Below are 20,257 nucleotides of genomic sequence, written 5' to 3' on the forward strand. Positions count from 1 at the left end.
TGATCTGATCATTATGTAATAGTAGAGGAGTAGTAGTAGTGATGTGATCACTATGTAGTAGTAGAGTAGTAGGCGTAGTGATCTGATCACTATGTAGTAGAGGAGTATTTGTAGTGATCTGATCACTATGTAGTAGTAGAGGAGTAGTAGTAATGATCTTATCACTATGTAGTAGAGGAGTAGTAGTAGTGATCTGATCACTATGTAGTTGGGGAGTAGTAGGCGTAGTGATCTGATCACTATATAGTAGTAGAGGAGTAGTAGTAGTGATCTGATCACTATGTAGTACTAGAGGAGTAGTAGTAGTGATCTGATCACTATGTAGTAGTAGAGGAGTAGTAGTAGTGATCTGATCACTATGTAGTCGGGGAGTAGTAGGCGTAGTGATCTGATCACTATATAGTGATCAGATCACTACGCCTACTACTCCCCGACTACATAATGATCAGATCACTACTACTACTCCTCTACTACTACATAGTGATCAGATCACTACTACTACTCCTCTAGTACTACATAGTGATCAGATCACTACTACTACTCCTCTACTACTATATAGTGATCAGATCACTACGCCTACTACTCCCCAACTACATAGTGATCAGATCACTACTACTACTCCTCTACTACATAGTGATAAGATCATTACTACTACTCCTCTACTACTACATAGTGATCAGATCACTACTACTACTCCTCTACTACTACATAGTGATCAGATCACTACTAATACTCCTCTACTACTATATAGTGATCAGATCACTACGCCTACTACTCCCCGACTACATAGTGATCAGATCACTACTACTACTCCTCTACTACTACATAGTGATCTGATCACTATGTAGTAGTAGAGGAGTAGTTATCTGATCACTATGTAGTAGAGGAGTAGGAGTAGTGATCTGATCATTATGTAGTAGTAGAGGAGTAGTAGTAGTGATCTGATCACTATGTAGTCGGGGAGTAGTAGGCGTAGTGATCTGATCACTATATAGTAGTAGAGGAGTAGTAGTAGTGATCTGATCACTATGTAGTCGGGGAGTAGTAGGCGTAGTGATCTGATCACTATATAGTAGTAGAGGAGTAGTAGTAGTGATCTGATCACTATGTATGTAGTAGAGGAGTAGTAGCTGTGATCTGATCACTATGTAGTAGAGGAGTAGTAGTAGTGATCTGATCACTATGTAGTAGAGGAGTAGTAGTAGTGATCTGATCACTGTGTAGTAGAGTAGTAGGAGTAGTGATCTGATCACTATGTAGTAGTAGAGGAGTAGTAGTAGTGATCTGATCACTATGTAGTAGTAGTGATCTGATCACTATGTAGTAGAGGAGTAGTAGTAGTGATCTGATCATTATGTAGTCGGGGACTAGTAGTAGTGATCTGATCACTATGTAGTAGAGGAGTAGGAGTAGTGATCTGATCACTATGTAGTAGTAGAGGAGTAGTAGTAGTGATCTGATCACTATGTAGTAGAGTAGTAGGAGTAGTGATCTCATCACTATGTAGTAATAGAGAAGTAGTAGTAGTGATCTGATCACTATGTAGTCGGGGAGTAGTAGTAGTTATCTGATCACTATGTAGTAGTAGAGGAGTAGTAGTAGTAGTGATCTGATCACTATGTAGTAGTAGAGTAGTAGGCGTAGTGATCTGATCACTATGTAGTAGTAGAGGAGTAGTTATCTGATCACTATGTAGTAGAGGAGTAGGAGTAGTGATCTGATCATTATGTAATAGTAGAGGAGTAGTAGTAGTGATCTGATCACTATGTAGTAGTAGAGTAGTAGGCGTAGTGATCTGATCACTATGTAGTAGAGGAGTATTTGTAGTGATCTGATCACTATGTAGTAGTAGAGGAGTAGTAGTAGTGATCTGATCACTATGTAGTAGTAGGAGTAGTGATCTGATCACTATGTAGTAGTAGAGGAGTAGTAGCAATGATCTTATCACTATGTAGTAGAGGAGTAGTAGTAGTGATCTGATCACTATGTAGTCGGGGAGTAGTAGGCGTAGTGATCTGATCACTATATAGTAGTAGAGGAGTAGTAGTAGTGATCTGATCACTATGTAGTACTAGAGGAGTAGTAGTAGTGATCTGATCACTATGTAGTAGTAGAGGAGTAGTAGTAGTGATCTGATCACTATGTAGTCGGGGAGTAGTAGGCGTAGTGATCTGATCACTATATAGTAGTAGAGGAGTAGTAGTAGTGATCTGATCACTATGTAGTAGTAGAGGAGTAGTAGTAGTGATCTGATCACTATGTAGTAGAGGAGTAGTAGTAGTAGTAGTGATCTAATAATTATGTAGTAGAGGAATAGTAGTAGTGATCTGATCACTATGTATGTAGCAGAGGAGTAGTAGTAGTGATCTGATCACTATGTAGTAGAGGAGTAGGAGTAGTGATCTGATCATTATGTAGTAGTAGAGGAGTAGTAGTAGTGATCTGATCACTATGTAGTAGTAGAGTAGTAGGCGTAGTGATCTGATCACTATGTAGTAGAGGAGTATTAGTAGTGATCTGATCACTATGTAGTAGTAGAGGAGTAGTAGTAGTGATCTGATCACTATGTAGTAGTAGAGGAGTAGTAGTAATGATCTTATCACTATGTAGTAGAGGAGTAGTAGTAGTGATCTGATCACTATGTAGTTGGGGAGTAGTAGGCGTAGTGATCTGATCACTATATAGTAGTAGAGGAGTAGTAGTAGTGATCTGATCACTATGTAGTACTAGAGGAGTAGTAGTAGTGATCTGATCACTATGTAGTAGTAGAGGAGTAGTAGTAGTGATCTGATCACTATGTAGTCGGGGAGTAGTAGGCGTAGTGATCTGATCACTATATAGTAGTAGAGGAGTAGTAGTAGTGATCTGATCACTATGTAGTAGTAGAGGAGTAGTAGTAGTGATCTGATCACTATGTAGTAGAGGAGTAGTAGTAGTGATCTGATCATTATGTAGTCGGGGACTAGTAGTAGTGATCTGATCACTATGTAGTAGAGGAGTAGGAGTAGTGATCTGATCACTATGTAGTAGTAGAGGAGTAGTAGTAGTGATCTGATCACTATGTAGTAGTAGAGAAGTAGTAGTAGTGATCTGATCACTATGTAGTCGGGGAGTAGTAGTAGTTATCTGATCACTATGTAGTAGTAGAGGAGTAGTAGTGATCTGATCACTATGTAGTAGTAGAGTAGTAGGCGTAGTGATCTGATCACTATGTAGTAGTAGAGAAGTAGTAGTAGTGATCTGATCACTATGTAGTCGGGGAGTAGTAGTAGTTATCTGATCACTATGTAGTAGTAGAGTAGTAGTAGTAGTGATCTGATCACTATGTAGTAGTAGAGTAGTAGGCGTAGTGATCTGATCACTATGTAGTAGTAGAGGAGTAGTTATCTGATCACTATGTAGTAGAGGAGTAGGAGTAGTGATCTGATCATTATGTAGTAGTAGAGGAGTAGTAGTAGTGATCTGATCACTATGTAGTAGTAGAGTAGTAGGCGTAGTGATCTGATCACTATGTAGTAGAGGAGTATTTGTAGTGATCTGATTACTATGTAGTAGTAGAGGAGTAGTAGTAGTGATCTGATCACTATGTAGTAGTAGGAGTAGTGATCTGATCACTATGTACTAGTAGAGGAGTAGTAGTAATGATCTTATCACTATGTAGTAGAGGAGTAGTAGTAGTGATCTGATCACTATGTAGCCGGGGAGTAGTAGGCGTAGTGATCTGATCACTATATAGTAGTAGAGGAGTAGTAGTAGTGATCTGATCACTATGTAGTACTAGAGGAGTAGTAGTAGTGATCTGATCACTATGTAGTAGTAGAGGAGTAGTAGTAACTCAAGTCGTGTCCAAGTTGCCTGACTCAAGTCGCCTACAAGTCGTGTTGCCCCTGTGTGAATGGGCTCTTAGGAGTTCCCTGAAAACTCATTTATTCAGGGAAGTCTATCCCACAACCACCTAACTGTCCCCGAGCCACCCCCATCAAATCATTCTCTGCAGCTACTACCTTTTGTACCACCACCCCCTCCCTTTAGAATGTAAGCTCTACGAGCCGGGCCCTCCTGTACCTTTTGTATTGTACTGTAATTGTGTTGTCCCCCTATACATTGTAAAGCGCTGCGTAAACTGTTGGCGCTATATAAATCGCGTATAATAATAATAAAAATAGTAGTGTAGTAGTAGTAGTTAGTAGTGTTTAGTAGGAGGTAGTAGTGGTGTAGTCACAGTGTAGTAATAGTAGTGTAGAAGGAATGGTGTAGTTGCAGTGTAGTAGTAGTAGTAGTGGTGTAGTTGCAGTGTAGTAGTAATAGTAGTGTAGTAGCAGTAGTGGTTTAGTAGAAGTGTAGTAGTAGTAGTAGTAGTGGTATAGTCACAGTGTAGTAGTAGTGTAGTAGAAGTGCAGTAGTAGTAGTGGTGTAGTTCCAGTGTAGTAGTAATAGTAGCGTAGTAGTAGTAGTGGTTTAGTAGAAGTGTAGTAGTAGTAGTGGTATAGTCACAGTGTAGTAGTGTATTAGAAGTGTAGTAGTAGTAGTGGTGTAGTCACAGTGTAGTAGTCGTGGTGTAGTTGCAGTGTAGTAGTAATAGTAGTGTAGTAGCAGTAGTGGTTTAGTAGAAGTGTAGTAGTAGTAGTGGTATAGTCACAGTGTAGTAGTAGTGTAGTAGAAGTGCAGTAGTAGTAGTGGTGTAGTTCCAGTGTAGTAGTAATAGTAGCGTAGTAGTGGTTTAGTAGAAGTGTAGTAGTAGTAGTAGTAGTGGTATAGTCACAGTGTAGTAGTAGTGTATTAGAAGTGTAGTAGTAGTAGTGGTGTAGTCACAGTGTAGTAGTCGTGGTGTAGTTGCAGTGTAGTAGTAATAGTAGTGTAGTAGTAGTAGTGGTTTAAGTAGAAGTGTAGTAGTAGTAGTAGTAGTAGTGGTATAGTCACAGTGTAGTAGTAGTGTAGTAGAAGTGCAGTAGTAGTAGTGGTGTAGTTCCAGTGTAGTAGTAATAGTAGCGTAGTAGTAGTAGTGGTTTAGTAGAAGTGTAGTAGTAGTGGTGTAGTCACAGTGTAGTAGAAGTGTAGTAGTAGTGATGTAGAAGTAGTGGTGTAGTTGCAGTGTAGTAGTAATCAGTGGCGGCTGGTGCTGAAAATTTTTGGGGGGGTGCAAAGAAACTGAAAAATGCTGAAACCCCCCCTCCCCCCCATCAAATGCAGACACTGTGCCCACCGAACCCCCCCCCCATTCACGAGGCTCACAGCTCTGGCACCCCCAACCCTCCCATGCGAGTCTCTGACAGACCCCCTCCCCCCCACACTTACCACCAGGCAGCAGCTCCTCTCAGTGCACCAGAGCGGTGGCGACTTCCACTCCAGTGTTTGTCTCCTGCGTGCCTCTTCCTAAGCGCCAGGCATCCAATAGGGTGGTCTGGCGCTTTGGCCAATCAGGAAAAAGGTCTGATGCCCTGCCTCCTGATTGGCAGAGAGGAAAGCTAGTGTGAAAATAGCGAAAATTAATTTCCTATCCTCACACAATTGGGTGGTATAAAGACGCACACACTCTACGCCCCGAGCCCACCCTATTTTGAAGCCTATTAGAGCCTCTGACTGTAATCAGGTGCTCCGAAAAATACCACCCCCTCCCGCCCCCGCCATGGGAATCCATGCATCTGGTGTCCCGAAAGGGGCCGGAGCGCATGGATGGGGGGGCGGCAACCACAATGCACAGGGCGCCACTGGTAGTAATGGTGTAGTCGCTGTATAGTAGTAGCAGTGGTGTAGTCGCAGTGTAGTTGTAGTAGTTGTGTAGTAGTAGTAATGGAGAAGAAGTGATGTAGTAGTGGTATAGTAGTAGTGATCTGATCACTATGTAGTAGAGGAGTAGTAGTAGTGATCTGATCACTATGTAGCAGAGGAGTAGTAGTAGTGATCAGATCACAATGTAGTAGAGGAGTAGTAGTAGTGATCTGATCACTATGTAGTAGAGGAGGAATAGTAGTGCTCTGATCACTGTATAGTAGAGGAGCAGTAGTAGTGATCTGATCACTATGTAGTAGAGGAGTAGTAGTAGTGATCTGATCACTATGTAGTAGTAGAGTAGTAGGCGTAGTGATCTGATCACTATGTAGTAGTAGAGGAGTAGTAGTAGTGATCTGATCACTATGTAGTCGGGGAGTAGTAGGCGTAGTGATCTGATCACTATATAGTAGTAGAGGAGTAGTAGTAGTGATCTGATCACTATGTAGTCGGGGAGTAGTAGGCGTAGTGATCTGATCACTATATAGTAGTAGAGGAGTAGTAGTAGTGATCTGATCACTATGTATGTAGTAGAGGAGTAGTAGCTGTGATCTGATCACTATGTAGTAGAGGAGTAGTAGTAGTGATCTGATCACTATGTAGTAGAGGAGTAGTAGTAGTGATCTGATCACTGTGTAGTAGAGTAGTAGGAGTAGTGATCTGATCACTATGTAGTAGTAGAGGAGTAGTAGTAGTGATCTGATCACTATGTAGTAGTAGAGGAGTAGTAGTAGTGATCTGATCACTATGTAGTAGAGGAGTAGTAGTAGTGATCTGATCATTATGTAGTCGGGGACTAGTAGTAGTGATCTGATCACTATGTAGTAGAGGAGTAGGAGTAGTGATCTGATCACTATGTAGTAGTAGAGGAGTAGTAGTAGTGATCTGATCACTATGTAGTAGAGTAGTAGGAGTAGTGATCTCATCACTATGTAGTAATAGAGAAGTAGTAGTAGTGATCTGATCACTATGTAGTCGGGGAGTAGTAGTAGTTATCTGATCACTATGTAGTAGTAGAGGAGTAGTAGTAGTAGTGATCTGATCACTATGTAGTAGTAGAGTAGTAGGCGTAGTGATCTGATCACTATGTAGTAGTAGAGGAGTAGTTATCTGATCACTATGTAGTAGAGGAGTAGGAGTAGTGATCTGATCATTATGTAATAGTAGAGGAGTAGTAGTAGTGATGTGATCACTATGTAGTAGTAGAGTAGTAGGCGTAGTGATCTGATCACTATGTAGTAGAGGAGTATTTGTAGTGATCTGATCACTATGTAGTAGTAGAGGAGTAGTAGTAATGATCTTATCACTATGTAGTAGAGGAGTAGTAGTAGTGATCTGATCACTATGTAGTTGGGGAGTAGTAGGCGTAGTGATCTGATCACTATATAGTAGTAGAGGAGTAGTAGTAGTGATCTGATCACTATGTAGTACTAGAGGAGTAGTAGTAGTGATCTGATCACTATGTAGTAGTAGAGGAGTAGTAGTAGTGATCTGATCACTATGTAGTCGGGGAGTAGTAGGCGTAGTGATCTGATCACTATATAGTGATCAGATCACTACGCCTACTACTCCCCGACTACATAATGATCAGATCACTACTACTACTCCTCTACTACTACATAGTGATCAGATCACTACTACTACTCCTCTAGTACTACATAGTGATCAGATCACTACTACTACTCCTCTACTACTATATAGTGATCAGATCACTACGCCTACTACTCCCCAACTACATAGTGATCAGATCACTACTACTACTCCTCTACTACATAGTGATAAGATCATTACTACTACTCCTCTACTACTACATAGTGATCAGATCACTACTACTACTCCTCTACTACTACATAGTGATCAGATCACTACTAATACTCCTCTACTACTATATAGTGATCAGATCACTACGCCTACTACTCCCCGACTACATAGTGATCAGATCACTACTACTACTCCTCTACTACTACATAGTGATCTGATCACTATGTAGTAGTAGAGTAGTAGGCGTAGTGATCTGATCACTATGTAGTAGTAGAGGAGTAGTAGTAGTGATCTGATCACTATGTAGTCGGGGAGTAGTAGGCGTAGTGATCTGATCACTATATAGTAGTAGAGGAGTAGTAGTAGTGATCTGATCACTATGTAGTCGGGGAGTAGTAGGCGTAGTGATCTGATCACTATATAGTAGTAGAGGAGTAGTAGTAGTGATCTGATCACTATGTATGTAGTAGAGGAGTAGTAGCTGTGATCTGATCACTATGTAGTAGAGGAGTAGTAGTAGTGATCTGATCACTATGTAGTAGAGGAGTAGTAGTAGTGATCTGATCACTGTGTAGTAGAGTAGTAGGAGTAGTGATCTGATCACTATGTAGTAGTAGAGGAGTAGTAGTAGTGATCTGATCACTATGTAGTAGTAGTGATCTGATCACTATGTAGTAGAGGAGTAGTAGTAGTGATCTGATCATTATGTAGTCGGGGACTAGTAGTAGTGATCTGATCACTATGTAGTAGAGGAGTAGGAGTAGTGATCTGATCACTATGTAGTAGTAGAGGAGTAGTAGTAGTGATCTGATCACTATGTAGTAGAGTAGTAGGAGTAGTGATCTCATCACTATGTAGTAATAGAGAAGTAGTAGTAGTGATCTGATCACTATGTAGTCGGGGAGTAGTAGTAGTTATCTGATCACTATGTAGTAGTAGAGGAGTAGTAGTAGTAGTGATCTGATCACTATGTAGTAGTAGAGTAGTAGGCGTAGTGATCTGATCACTATGTAGTAGTAGAGGAGTAGTTATCTGATCACTATGTAGTAGAGGAGTAGGAGTAGTGATCTGATCATTATGTAATAGTAGAGGAGTAGTAGTAGTGATCTGATCACTATGTAGTAGTAGAGTAGTAGGCGTAGTGATCTGATCACTATGTAGTAGAGGAGTATTTGTAGTGATCTGATCACTATGTAGTAGTAGAGGAGTAGTAGTAGTGATCTGATCACTATGTAGTAGTAGGAGTAGTGATCTGATCACTATGTAGTAGTAGAGGAGTAGTAGCAATGATCTTATCACTATGTAGTAGAGGAGTAGTAGTAGTGATCTGATCACTATGTAGTCGGGGAGTAGTAGGCGTAGTGATCTGATCACTATATAGTAGTAGAGGAGTAGTAGTAGTGATCTGATCACTATGTAGTACTAGAGGAGTAGTAGTAGTGATCTGATCACTATGTAGTAGTAGAGGAGTAGTAGTAGTGATCTGATCACTATGTAGTCGGGGAGTAGTAGGCGTAGTGATCTGATCACTATATAGTAGTAGAGGAGTAGTAGTAGTGATCTGATCACTATGTAGTAGTAGAGGAGTAGTAGTAGTGATCTGATCACTATGTAGTAGAGGAGTAGTAGTAGTAGTAGTGATCTAATAATTATGTAGTAGAGGAATAGTAGTAGTGATCTGATCACTATGTATGTAGCAGAGGAGTAGTAGTAGTGATCTGATCACTATGTAGTAGAGGAGTAGGAGTAGTGATCTGATCATTATGTAGTAGTAGAGGAGTAGTAGTAGTGATCTGATCACTATGTAGTAGTAGAGTAGTAGGCGTAGTGATCTGATCACTATGTAGTAGAGGAGTATTAGTAGTGATCTGATCACTATGTAGTAGTAGAGGAGTAGTAGTAGTGATCTGATCACTATGTAGTAGTAGAGGAGTAGTAGTAATGATCTTATCACTATGTAGTAGAGGAGTAGTAGTAGTGATCTGATCACTATGTAGTTGGGGAGTAGTAGGCGTAGTGATCTGATCACTATATAGTAGTAGAGGAGTAGTAGTAGTGATCTGATCACTATGTAGTACTAGAGGAGTAGTAGTAGTGATCTGATCACTATGTAGTAGTAGAGGAGTAGTAGTAGTGATCTGATCACTATGTAGTCGGGGAGTAGTAGGCGTAGTGATCTGATCACTATATAGTAGTAGAGGAGTAGTAGTAGTGATCTGATCACTATGTAGTAGTAGAGGAGTAGTAGTAGTGATCTGATCACTATGTAGTAGAGGAGTAGTAGTAGTGATCTGATCATTATGTAGTCGGGGACTAGTAGTAGTGATCTGATCACTATGTAGTAGAGGAGTAGGAGTAGTGATCTGATCACTATGTAGTAGTAGAGGAGTAGTAGTAGTGATCTGATCACTATGTAGTAGTAGAGAAGTAGTAGTAGTGATCTGATCACTATGTAGTCGGGGAGTAGTAGTAGTTATCTGATCACTATGTAGTAGTAGAGGAGTAGTAGTGATCTGATCACTATGTAGTAGTAGAGTAGTAGGCGTAGTGATCTGATCACTATGTAGTAGTAGAGAAGTAGTAGTAGTGATCTGATCACTATGTAGTCGGGGAGTAGTAGTAGTTATCTGATCACTATGTAGTAGTAGAGTAGTAGTAGTAGTGATCTGATCACTATGTAGTAGTAGAGTAGTAGGCGTAGTGATCTGATCACTATGTAGTAGTAGAGGAGTAGTTATCTGATCACTATGTAGTAGAGGAGTAGGAGTAGTGATCTGATCATTATGTAGTAGTAGAGGAGTAGTAGTAGTGATCTGATCACTATGTAGTAGTAGAGTAGTAGGCGTAGTGATCTGATCACTATGTAGTAGAGGAGTATTTGTAGTGATCTGATTACTATGTAGTAGTAGAGGAGTAGTAGTAGTGATCTGATCACTATGTAGTAGTAGGAGTAGTGATCTGATCACTATGTACTAGTAGAGGAGTAGTAGTAATGATCTTATCACTATGTAGTAGAGGAGTAGTAGTAGTGATCTGATCACTATGTAGCCGGGGAGTAGTAGGCGTAGTGATCTGATCACTATATAGTAGTAGAGGAGTAGTAGTAGTGATCTGATCACTATGTAGTACTAGAGGAGTAGTAGTAGTGATCTGATCACTATGTAGTAGTAGAGGAGTAGTAGTAACTCAAGTCGTGTCCAAGTTGCCTGACTCAAGTCGCCTACAAGTCGTGTTGCCCCTGTGTGAATGGGCTCTTAGGAGTTCCCTGAAAACTCATTTATTCAGGGAAGTCTATCCCACAACCACCTAACTGTCCCCGAGCCACCCCCATCAAATCATTCTCTGCAGCTACTACCTTTTGTACCACCACCCCCTCCCTTTAGAATGTAAGCTCTACGAGCCGGGCCCTCCTGTACCTTTTGTATTGTACTGTAATTGTGTTGTCCCCCTATACATTGTAAAGCGCTGCGTAAACTGTTGGCGCTATATAAATCGCGTATAATAATAATAAAAATAGTAGTGTAGTAGTAGTAGTTAGTAGTGTTTAGTAGGAGGTAGTAGTGGTGTAGTCACAGTGTAGTAATAGTAGTGTAGAAGGAATGGTGTAGTTGCAGTGTAGTAGTAGTAGTAGTGGTGTAGTTGCAGTGTAGTAGTAATAGTAGTGTAGTAGCAGTAGTGGTTTAGTAGAAGTGTAGTAGTAGTAGTAGTAGTGGTATAGTCACAGTGTAGTAGTAGTGTAGTAGAAGTGCAGTAGTAGTAGTGGTGTAGTTCCAGTGTAGTAGTAATAGTAGCGTAGTAGTAGTAGTGGTTTAGTAGAAGTGTAGTAGTAGTAGTGGTATAGTCACAGTGTAGTAGTGTATTAGAAGTGTAGTAGTAGTAGTGGTGTAGTCACAGTGTAGTAGTCGTGGTGTAGTTGCAGTGTAGTAGTAATAGTAGTGTAGTAGCAGTAGTGGTTTAGTAGAAGTGTAGTAGTAGTAGTGGTATAGTCACAGTGTAGTAGTAGTGTAGTAGAAGTGCAGTAGTAGTAGTGGTGTAGTTCCAGTGTAGTAGTAATAGTAGCGTAGTAGTGGTTTAGTAGAAGTGTAGTAGTAGTAGTAGTAGTGGTATAGTCACAGTGTAGTAGTAGTGTATTAGAAGTGTAGTAGTAGTAGTGGTGTAGTCACAGTGTAGTAGTCGTGGTGTAGTTGCAGTGTAGTAGTAATAGTAGTGTAGTAGTAGTAGTGGTTTAAGTAGAAGTGTAGTAGTAGTAGTAGTAGTAGTGGTATAGTCACAGTGTAGTAGTAGTGTAGTAGAAGTGCAGTAGTAGTAGTGGTGTAGTTCCAGTGTAGTAGTAATAGTAGCGTAGTAGTAGTAGTGGTTTAGTAGAAGTGTAGTAGTAGTGGTGTAGTCACAGTGTAGTAGAAGTGTAGTAGTAGTGATGTAGAAGTAGTGGTGTAGTTGCAGTGTAGTAGTAATCAGTGGCGGCTGGTGCTGAAAATTTTTGGGGGGGTGCAAAGAAACTGAAAAATGCTGAAACCCCCCCTCCCCCCCATCAAATGCAGACACTGTGCCCACCGAACCCCCCCCCCATTCACGAGGCTCACAGCTCTGGCACCCCCAACCCTCCCATGCGAGTCTCTGACAGACCCCCTCCCCCCCACACTTACCACCAGGCAGCAGCTCCTCTCAGTGCACCAGAGCGGTGGCGACTTCCACTCCAGTGTTTGTCTCCTGCGTGCCTCTTCCTAAGCGCCAGGCATCCAATAGGGTGGTCTGGCGCTTTGGCCAATCAGGAAAAAGGTCTGATGCCCTGCCTCCTGATTGGCAGAGAGGAAAGCTAGTGTGAAAATAGCGAAAATTAATTTCCTATCCTCACACAATTGGGTGGTATAAAGACGCTCACCCTACGCCCCGAGCCCACCCTATTTTGAAGCCTATTAGAGCCTCTGACTGTAATCAGGTGCTCCGAAAAATACCACCCCCTCCCGCCCCCGCCATGGGAATCCATGCATCTGGTGTCCCGAAAGGGGCCGGAGCGCATGGATGGGGGGGCGGCAACCACAATGCACAGGGCGCCACTGGTAGTAATGGTGTAGTCGCTGTATAGTAGTAGCAGTGGTGTAGTCGCAGTGTAGTTGTAGTAGTTGTGTAGTAGTAGTAATGGAGAAGAAGTGATGTAGTAGTGGTATAGTAGTAGTGATCTGATCACTATGTAGTAGAGGAGTAGTAGTAGTGATCTGATCACTATGTAGCAGAGGAGTAGTAGTAGTGATCAGATCACAATGTAGTAGAGGAGTAGTAGTAGTGATCTGATCACTATGTAGTAGAGGAGGAATAGTAGTGCTCTGATCACTGTATAGTAGAGGAGCAGTAGTAGTGATCTGATCACTATGTAGTAGAGGAGTAGTAGTAGTGATCTGATCACTATGTAGTAGTAGAGTAGTAGGCGTAGTGATCTGATCACTATGTAGTAGTAGAGGAGTAGTAGTAGTGATCTGATCACTATGTAGTCGGGGAGTAGTAGGCGTAGTGATCTGATCACTATATAGTAGTAGAGGAGTAGTAGTAGTGATCTGATCACTATGTAGTCGGGGAGTAGTAGGCGTAGTGATCTGATCACTATATAGTAGTAGAGGAGTAGTAGTAGTGATCTGATCACTATGTATGTAGTAGAGGAGTAGTAGCTGTGATCTGATCACTATGTAGTAGAGGAGTAGTAGTAGTGATCTGATCACTATGTAGTAGAGGAGTAGTAGTAGTGATCTGATCACTGTGTAGTAGAGTAGTAGGAGTAGTGATCTGATCACTATGTAGTAGTAGAGGAGTAGTAGTAGTGATCTGATCACTATGTAGTAGTAGAGGAGTAGTAGTAGTGATCTGATCACTATGTAGTAGAGGAGTAGTAGTAGTGATCTGATCATTATGTAGTCGGGGACTAGTAGTAGTGATCTGATCACTATGTAGTAGAGGAGTAGGAGTAGTGATCTGATCACTATGTAGTAGTAGAGGAGTAGTAGTAGTGATCTGATCACTATGTAGTAGAGTAGTAGGAGTAGTGATCTCATCACTATGTAGTAATAGAGAAGTAGTAGTAGTGATCTGATCACTATGTAGTCGGGGAGTAGTAGTAGTTATCTGATCACTATGTAGTAGTAGAGGAGTAGTAGTAGTAGTGATCTGATCACTATGTAGTAGTAGAGTAGTAGGCGTAGTGATCTGATCACTATGTAGTAGTAGAGGAGTAGTTATCTGATCACTATGTAGTAGAGGAGTAGGAGTAGTGATCTGATCATTATGTAATAGTAGAGGAGTAGTAGTAGTGATGTGATCACTATGTAGTAGTAGAGTAGTAGGCGTAGTGATCTGATCACTATGTAGTAGAGGAGTATTTGTAGTGATCTGATCACTATGTAGTAGTAGAGGAGTAGTAGTAATGATCTTATCACTATGTAGTAGAGGAGTAGTAGTAGTGATCTGATCACTATGTAGTTGGGGAGTAGTAGGCGTAGTGATCTGATCACTATATAGTAGTAGAGGAGTAGTAGTAGTGATCTGATCACTATGTAGTACTAGAGGAGTAGTAGTAGTGATCTGATCACTATGTAGTAGTAGAGGAGTAGTAGTAGTGATCTGATCACTATGTAGTCGGGGAGTAGTAGGCGTAGTGATCTGATCACTATATAGTGATCAGATCACTACGCCTACTACTCCCCGACTACATAATGATCAGATCACTACTACTACTCCTCTACTACTACATAGTGATCAGATCACTACTACTACTCCTCTAGTACTACATAGTGATCAGATCACTACTACTACTCCTCTACTACTATATAGTGATCAGATCACTACGCCTACTACTCCCCAACTACATAGTGATCAGATCACTACTACTACTCCTCTACTACATAGTGATAAGATCATTACTACTACTCCTCTACTACTACATAGTGATCAGATCACTACTACTACTCCTCTACTACTACATAGTGATCAGATCACTACTAATACTCCTCTACTACTATATAGTGATCAGATCACTACGCCTACTACTCCCCGACTACATAGTGATCAGATCACTACTACTACTCCTCTACTACTACATAGTGATCTGATCACTATGTAGTAGTAGAGTAGTAGGCGTAGTGATCTGATCACTATGTAGTAGTAGAGGAGTAGTAGTAGTGATCTGATCACTATGTAGTCGGGGAGTAGTAGGCGTAGTGATCTGATCACTATATAGTAGTAGAGGAGTAGTAGTAGTGATCTGATCACTATGTAGTCGGGGAGTAGTAGGCGTAGTGATCTGATCACTATATAGTAGTAGAGGAGTAGTAGTAGTGATCTGATCACTATGTATGTAGTAGAGGAGTAGTAGCTGTGATCTGATCACTATGTAGTAGAGGAGTAGTAGTAGTGATCTGATCACTATGTAGTAGAGGAGTAGTAGTAGTGATCTGATCACTGTGTAGTAGAGTAGTAGGAGTAGTGATCTGATCACTATGTAGTAGTAGAGGAGTAGTAGTAGTGATCAGATCACTATGTAGTAGTAGTGATCTGATCACTATGTAGTAGAGGAGTAGGAGTAGTGATCTGATCACTATGTAGTAGTAGAGGAGTAGTAGTAGTGATCTGATCACTATGTAGTAGAGTAGTAGGAGTAGTGATCTCATCACTATGTAGTAATAGAGAAGTAGTAGTAGTGATCTGATCACTATGTAGTCGGGGAGTAGTAGTAGTTATCTGATCACTATGTAGTAGTAGAGGAGTAGTAGTAGTAGTGATCTGATCACTATGTAGTAGTAGAGTAGTAGGCGTAGTGATCTGATCACTATGTAGTAGTAGAGGAGTAGTTATCTGATCACTATGTAGTAGAGGAGTAGGAGTAGTGATCTGATCATTATGTAATAGTAGAGGAGTAGTAGTAGTGATCTGATCACTATGTAGTAGTAGAGTAGTAGGCGTAGTGATCTGATCACTATGTAGTAGAGGAGTATTTGTAGTGATCTGATCACTATGTAGTAGTAGAGGAGTAGTAGTAGTGATCTGATCACTATGTAGTAGTAGGAGTAGTGATCTGATCACTATGTAGTAGTAGAGGAGTAGTAGCAATGATCTTATCACTATGTAGTAGAGGAGTAGTAGTAGTGATCTGATCACTATGTAGTCGGGGAGTAGTAGGCGTAGTGATCTGATCACTATATAGTAGTAGAGGAGTAGTAGTAGTGATCTGATCACTATGTAGTACTAGAGGAGTAGTAGTAGTGATCTGATCACTATGTAGTAGTAGAGGAGTAGTAGTAGTGATCTGATCACTATGTAGTCGGGGAGTAGTAGGCGTAGTGATCTGATCACTATATAGTAGTAGAGGAGTAGTAGTAGTGATCTGATCACTATGTAGTAGTAGAGGAGTAGTAGTAGTGATCTGATCACTATGTAGTAGAGGAGTAGTAGTAGTAGTAGTGATCTAATAATTATGTAGTAGAGGAATAGTAGTAGTGATCTGATCACTATGTATGTAGCAGAGGAGTAGTAGTAGTGATCTGATCACTATGTAGTAGAGGAGTAGGAGTAGTGATCTGATCATTATGTAGTAGTAGAGGAGTAGTAGTAGTGATCTGATCACTATGTAGTAGTAGAGTAGTAGGCGTAGTGATCTGATCACTATGTAGTAGAGGAGTATTAGTAGTGATCTGATCACTATGTAGTAGTAGAGGAGTAGTAGTAGTGATCTGATCACTATGTAGTAGTAGAGGAGTAGTAGTAATGATCTTATCACTATGTAGTAGAGGAGTAGTAGTAGTGATCTGATCACTATGTAGTTGGGGAGTAGTAGGCGTAGTGATCTGATCACTATATAGTAGTAGAGGAGTAGTAGTAGTGATCTGATCACTATGTAGTACTAGAGGAGTAGTAGTAGTGATCTGATCACTATGTAGTAGTAGAGGAGTAGTAGTAGTGATCTGATCACTATGTAGTCGGGGAGTAGTAGGCGTAGTGATCTGATCACTATATAGTAGTAGAGGAGTAGTAGTAGTGATCTGATCACTATGTAGTAGTAGAGGAGTAGTAGTAGTGATCTGATCACTATGTAGTAGAGGAGTAGTAGTAGTGATCTGATCATTATGTAGTCGGGGACTAGTAGTAGTGATCTGATCACTATGTAGTAGAGGAGTAGGAGTAGTGATCTGATCACTATGTAGTAGTAGAGGAGTAGTAGTAGTGATCTGATCACTATGTAGTAGTAGAGAAGTAGTAGTAGTGATCTGATCACTATGTAGTCGGGGAGTAGTAGTAGTTATCTGATCACTATGTAGTAGTAGAGGAGTAGTAGTGATCTGATCACTATGTAGTAGTAGAGTAGTAGGCGTAGTGATCTGATCACTATGTAGTAGTAGAGAAGTAGTAGTAGTGATCTGATCACTATGTAGTCGGGGAGTAGTAGTAGTTATCTGATCACTATGTAGTAGTAGAGTAGTAGTAGTAGTGATCTGATCACTATGTAGTAGTAGAGTAGTAGGCGTAGTGATCTGATCACTATGTAGTAGTAGAGGAGTAGTTATCTGATCACTATGTAGTAGAGGAGTAGGAGTAGTGATCTGATCATTATGTAGTAGTAGAGGAGTAGTAGTAGTGATCTGATCACTATGTAGTAGTAGAGTAGTAGGCGTAGTGATCTGATCACTATGTAGTAGAGGAGTATTTGTAGTGATCTGATTACTATGTAGTAGTAGAGGAGTAGTAGTAGTGATCTGATCACTATGTAGTAGTAGGAGTAGTGATCTGATCACTATGTACTAGTAGAGGAGTAGTAGTAATGATCTTATCACTATGTAGTAGAGGAGTAGTAGTAGTGATCTGATCACTATGTAGCCGGGGAGTAGTAGGCGTAGTGATCTGATCACTATATAGTAGTAGAGGAGTAGTAGTAGTGATCTGATCACTATGTAGTACTAGAGGAGTAGTAGTAGTGATATGATCACTATGTAGTAGTAGAGGAGTAGTAGTAGTGATCTGATCACTATGTAGTCGGGGAGTAGTAGGTGTAGTGATCTGATCACTATATAGTAGTAGAGGAGTAGTAGTAGTGATCTGATCACTATGTAGTAGTAGAGGAGTAGTAGTAGTTATCTGATCACTATGTAGTAGAGGAGTAGTAGTAGTGATCTAATAATTATGTAGTAGAGGAATAGTAGTAGTGATCTGATCACTATGTATGTAGCAGAGGAGTAGTAGTAGTGATCTGATCACTATGTAGTAGAGGAGTAGGAGTAGTGATCTGATCATTATGTAGTAGTAGAGGAGTAGTAGTAGTGATCTGATCACTATGTAGTAGTAGAGTAGTAGGCGTAGTGATCTGATCACTATGTAGTAGAGGAGTATTAGTAGTGATCTGATCACTATGTAGTAGTAGAGGAGTAGTAGTAGTGATCTGATCACTATGTAGTAGTAGAGGAGTAGTAGTAATGATCTTATCACTATGTAGTAGAGGAGTAGTAGTAGTGATCTGATCACTATGTAGTTGGGGAGTAGTAGGCGTAGTGATCTGATCACTATATAGTAGTAGAGGAGTAGTAGTAGTGATCTGATCACTATGTAGTACTAGAGGAGTAGTAGTAGTGATCTGATCACTATGTAGTAGTAGAGGAGTAGTAGTAGTGATCTGATCACTATGTAGTAGTAGAGGAGTAGTAGTAATGATCTTATCACTATGTAGTAGAGGAGTAGTAGTAGTGATCTGATCACTATGTAGTCGGGGAGTAGTAGGCGTAGTGATCTGATCACTATATAGTAGTAGAGGAGTAGTAGTAGTGATCTGATCACTATATAGTAGTAGAGGAGTAGTAGTAGTGATCTGATCACTATGTAGTAGTAGAGGAGTAGTAGTAGTGATCTGATCACTATGTAGTAGTAGAGGAGTAGTAGTAGTGATCTGATCACTATGTAGTAGTAGAGGAGTAGTAGTAGTGATCTGATCACTATGTAGTAGTAGAGGAGTAGTAGTAATGATCTTATCACTATGTAGTAGAGGAGTAGTAGTAGTGATCTGATCACTATGTAGTCGGGGAGTAGTAGGCGTAGTGATCTGATCACTATATAGTAGTAGAGGAGTAGTAGTAGTGATCTGATCACTATATAGTAGCAGAGCAGTAGTAGTAGTGATCTGATCACTATATAGTAGTAGAGGAGTAGTAGTAGTGATCTGATCACTATGTAGTAGTAGAGGAGTAGTAGTAGTGATTTGATCACTATGTAGTAGTAGTGATCTACTCACTATCATGGAGTAATATTAGTGATCTGATCACTATGTAGTAGTAGTAGTACTGTAAGTCCCGGGTGGTGATCACAGACAGATCTGTCGCATATCGCTCAGGCGCGCTCCCGTCACACAGAATTGTCAGTGCGCGCGCCTCCCAGACTAGTCACAATCAATCAACTCCAATTGAATGATCCAACGCATGCGCAGTACGCACCGGGATGTAGCATATGTTTCCCTCCGGACGATCCCCCGATCACCACAATGTCCTTATTACACAGAAATATCGTTGGACGTCCCCGGACCTCCTCTGACACCGGCCATGCTGGGACATGTAGTCCCCGCGGCTCTCCGGTCTCTTACCTCTATTCGCCTCTCACGGAACTCTATAAGAGCGTTCTACTCCAGAACGCGTCACCTAGGCAACCGGCACCATGGAGACGGCGCTGGGATGACTTCATCGCGCTGTCGGCTCCGCCCACTAGTAAACGCCGTTGCCAGTGAGCATGCGCAATGCATGTGCAATGCAATCAGATCACAGCCAGTCCAGTCTGTTACATATAAATCTCCCCTCCTCCACCCCACTGTGTACAGCATACAATGCGCGGTGTATAGGACCTCATATGTCAGCCATGTCACCTCACACACACACTGCTTCCTTCCTCTCAGGTCTCTGGGTGCATCATAGCTCCCAACTGTCCCTCTGTCCTCATTTTTGGTCTGATTTATATAGTTGTATATAAAATGCACGTTTTATCCAAAAGGGTTTTACGGACCTAAACCTTCCATTCAACTGCTGAATTTCTGCATCTGTAAATTCCAAAAGCCAATATAAAGGAATAGTGGTGGTAAAAAAAAAAAAAAAACACTTGTAGGTTTAACCAATGATTTTTTTCTAGAATTCTCCTTTAAGGGGGCGTGGCATGGGGGTGTGTCCTATGATTACATACTTTTGCTAATAGGTGTCCCTCATTCCCATCTCAGAAAGTTGGGAGGTATGGGTGCATTGCCCTGCGGTGGGTCGCTTATCAGAGGGAGCTTGGACATATGGCCTATTTTAACCCCTGAAAGCCCGCATGCTGCATTATCCAATCACCACAGCAGCTCTGAGTTGTGGTCAGCGCACAATTCTTTCCCATCGCACCACGCCAGTGTGAAAGGGGTCTTAAATTGCGCGCGCTTTTGCGAAATGGCGACAAACTTCAGTACTCTATATTGTCTGTAGGAGGCGCTTTAAAAGCCCCTACAGGTCATCAGTTTAGAATTAACCGTTCGCCGGCCGCACTATGACCAGATGACAGCTACAGCATGATCTGATAGTTCTGGAACGACGTCTATTGATGTCCTCCTACAACCCTAACCCCCACCCCCCCTGCACACCAACGCAGCATGTATCGGGAGTGCTCTGTGATCACAGATCGGGGTAGTGTGCCAATCACAGTTGATCACAGATCGGGGTAGAGGGCCAATCACAGCTGATTACAGATC

General features: G+C 41.2%; 1 protein-coding gene across 2 annotated transcripts in view; it reads right to left on the reverse strand.

Moving 5' to 3' along the window:
- The window catches only part of CCDC13 (coiled-coil domain containing 13), a 91,731-nt gene extending 72,522 nt beyond the window's left edge, over positions 1 to 19,209 (reverse strand). Inside the window, exon 1 of one of the 2 annotated variants that reach the window (XM_077490543.1) lies at positions 19,133 to 19,209. The gene's annotated coding sequence lies outside the window, so the exon portion shown is untranslated. Of the gene's footprint in view, positions 1 to 18,986 lie in introns of both variants that reach the window. The other variant, XM_077490544.1, reaches the window with a different exon arrangement.
- Between the last annotated feature and the right edge of the window lie 1,048 nt (positions 19,210 to 20,257).

This window comes from Lithobates pipiens, unplaced genomic scaffold (genome assembly GCF_037356315.1).
Source record: "Lithobates pipiens isolate NorthernLeopardFrog02 unplaced genomic scaffold, aLitPip1_a1.2 Scaffold_19, whole genome shotgun sequence".
NCBI classification, from domain to species: Eukaryota; Metazoa; Chordata; class Amphibia; order Anura; family Ranidae; genus Lithobates; species Lithobates pipiens.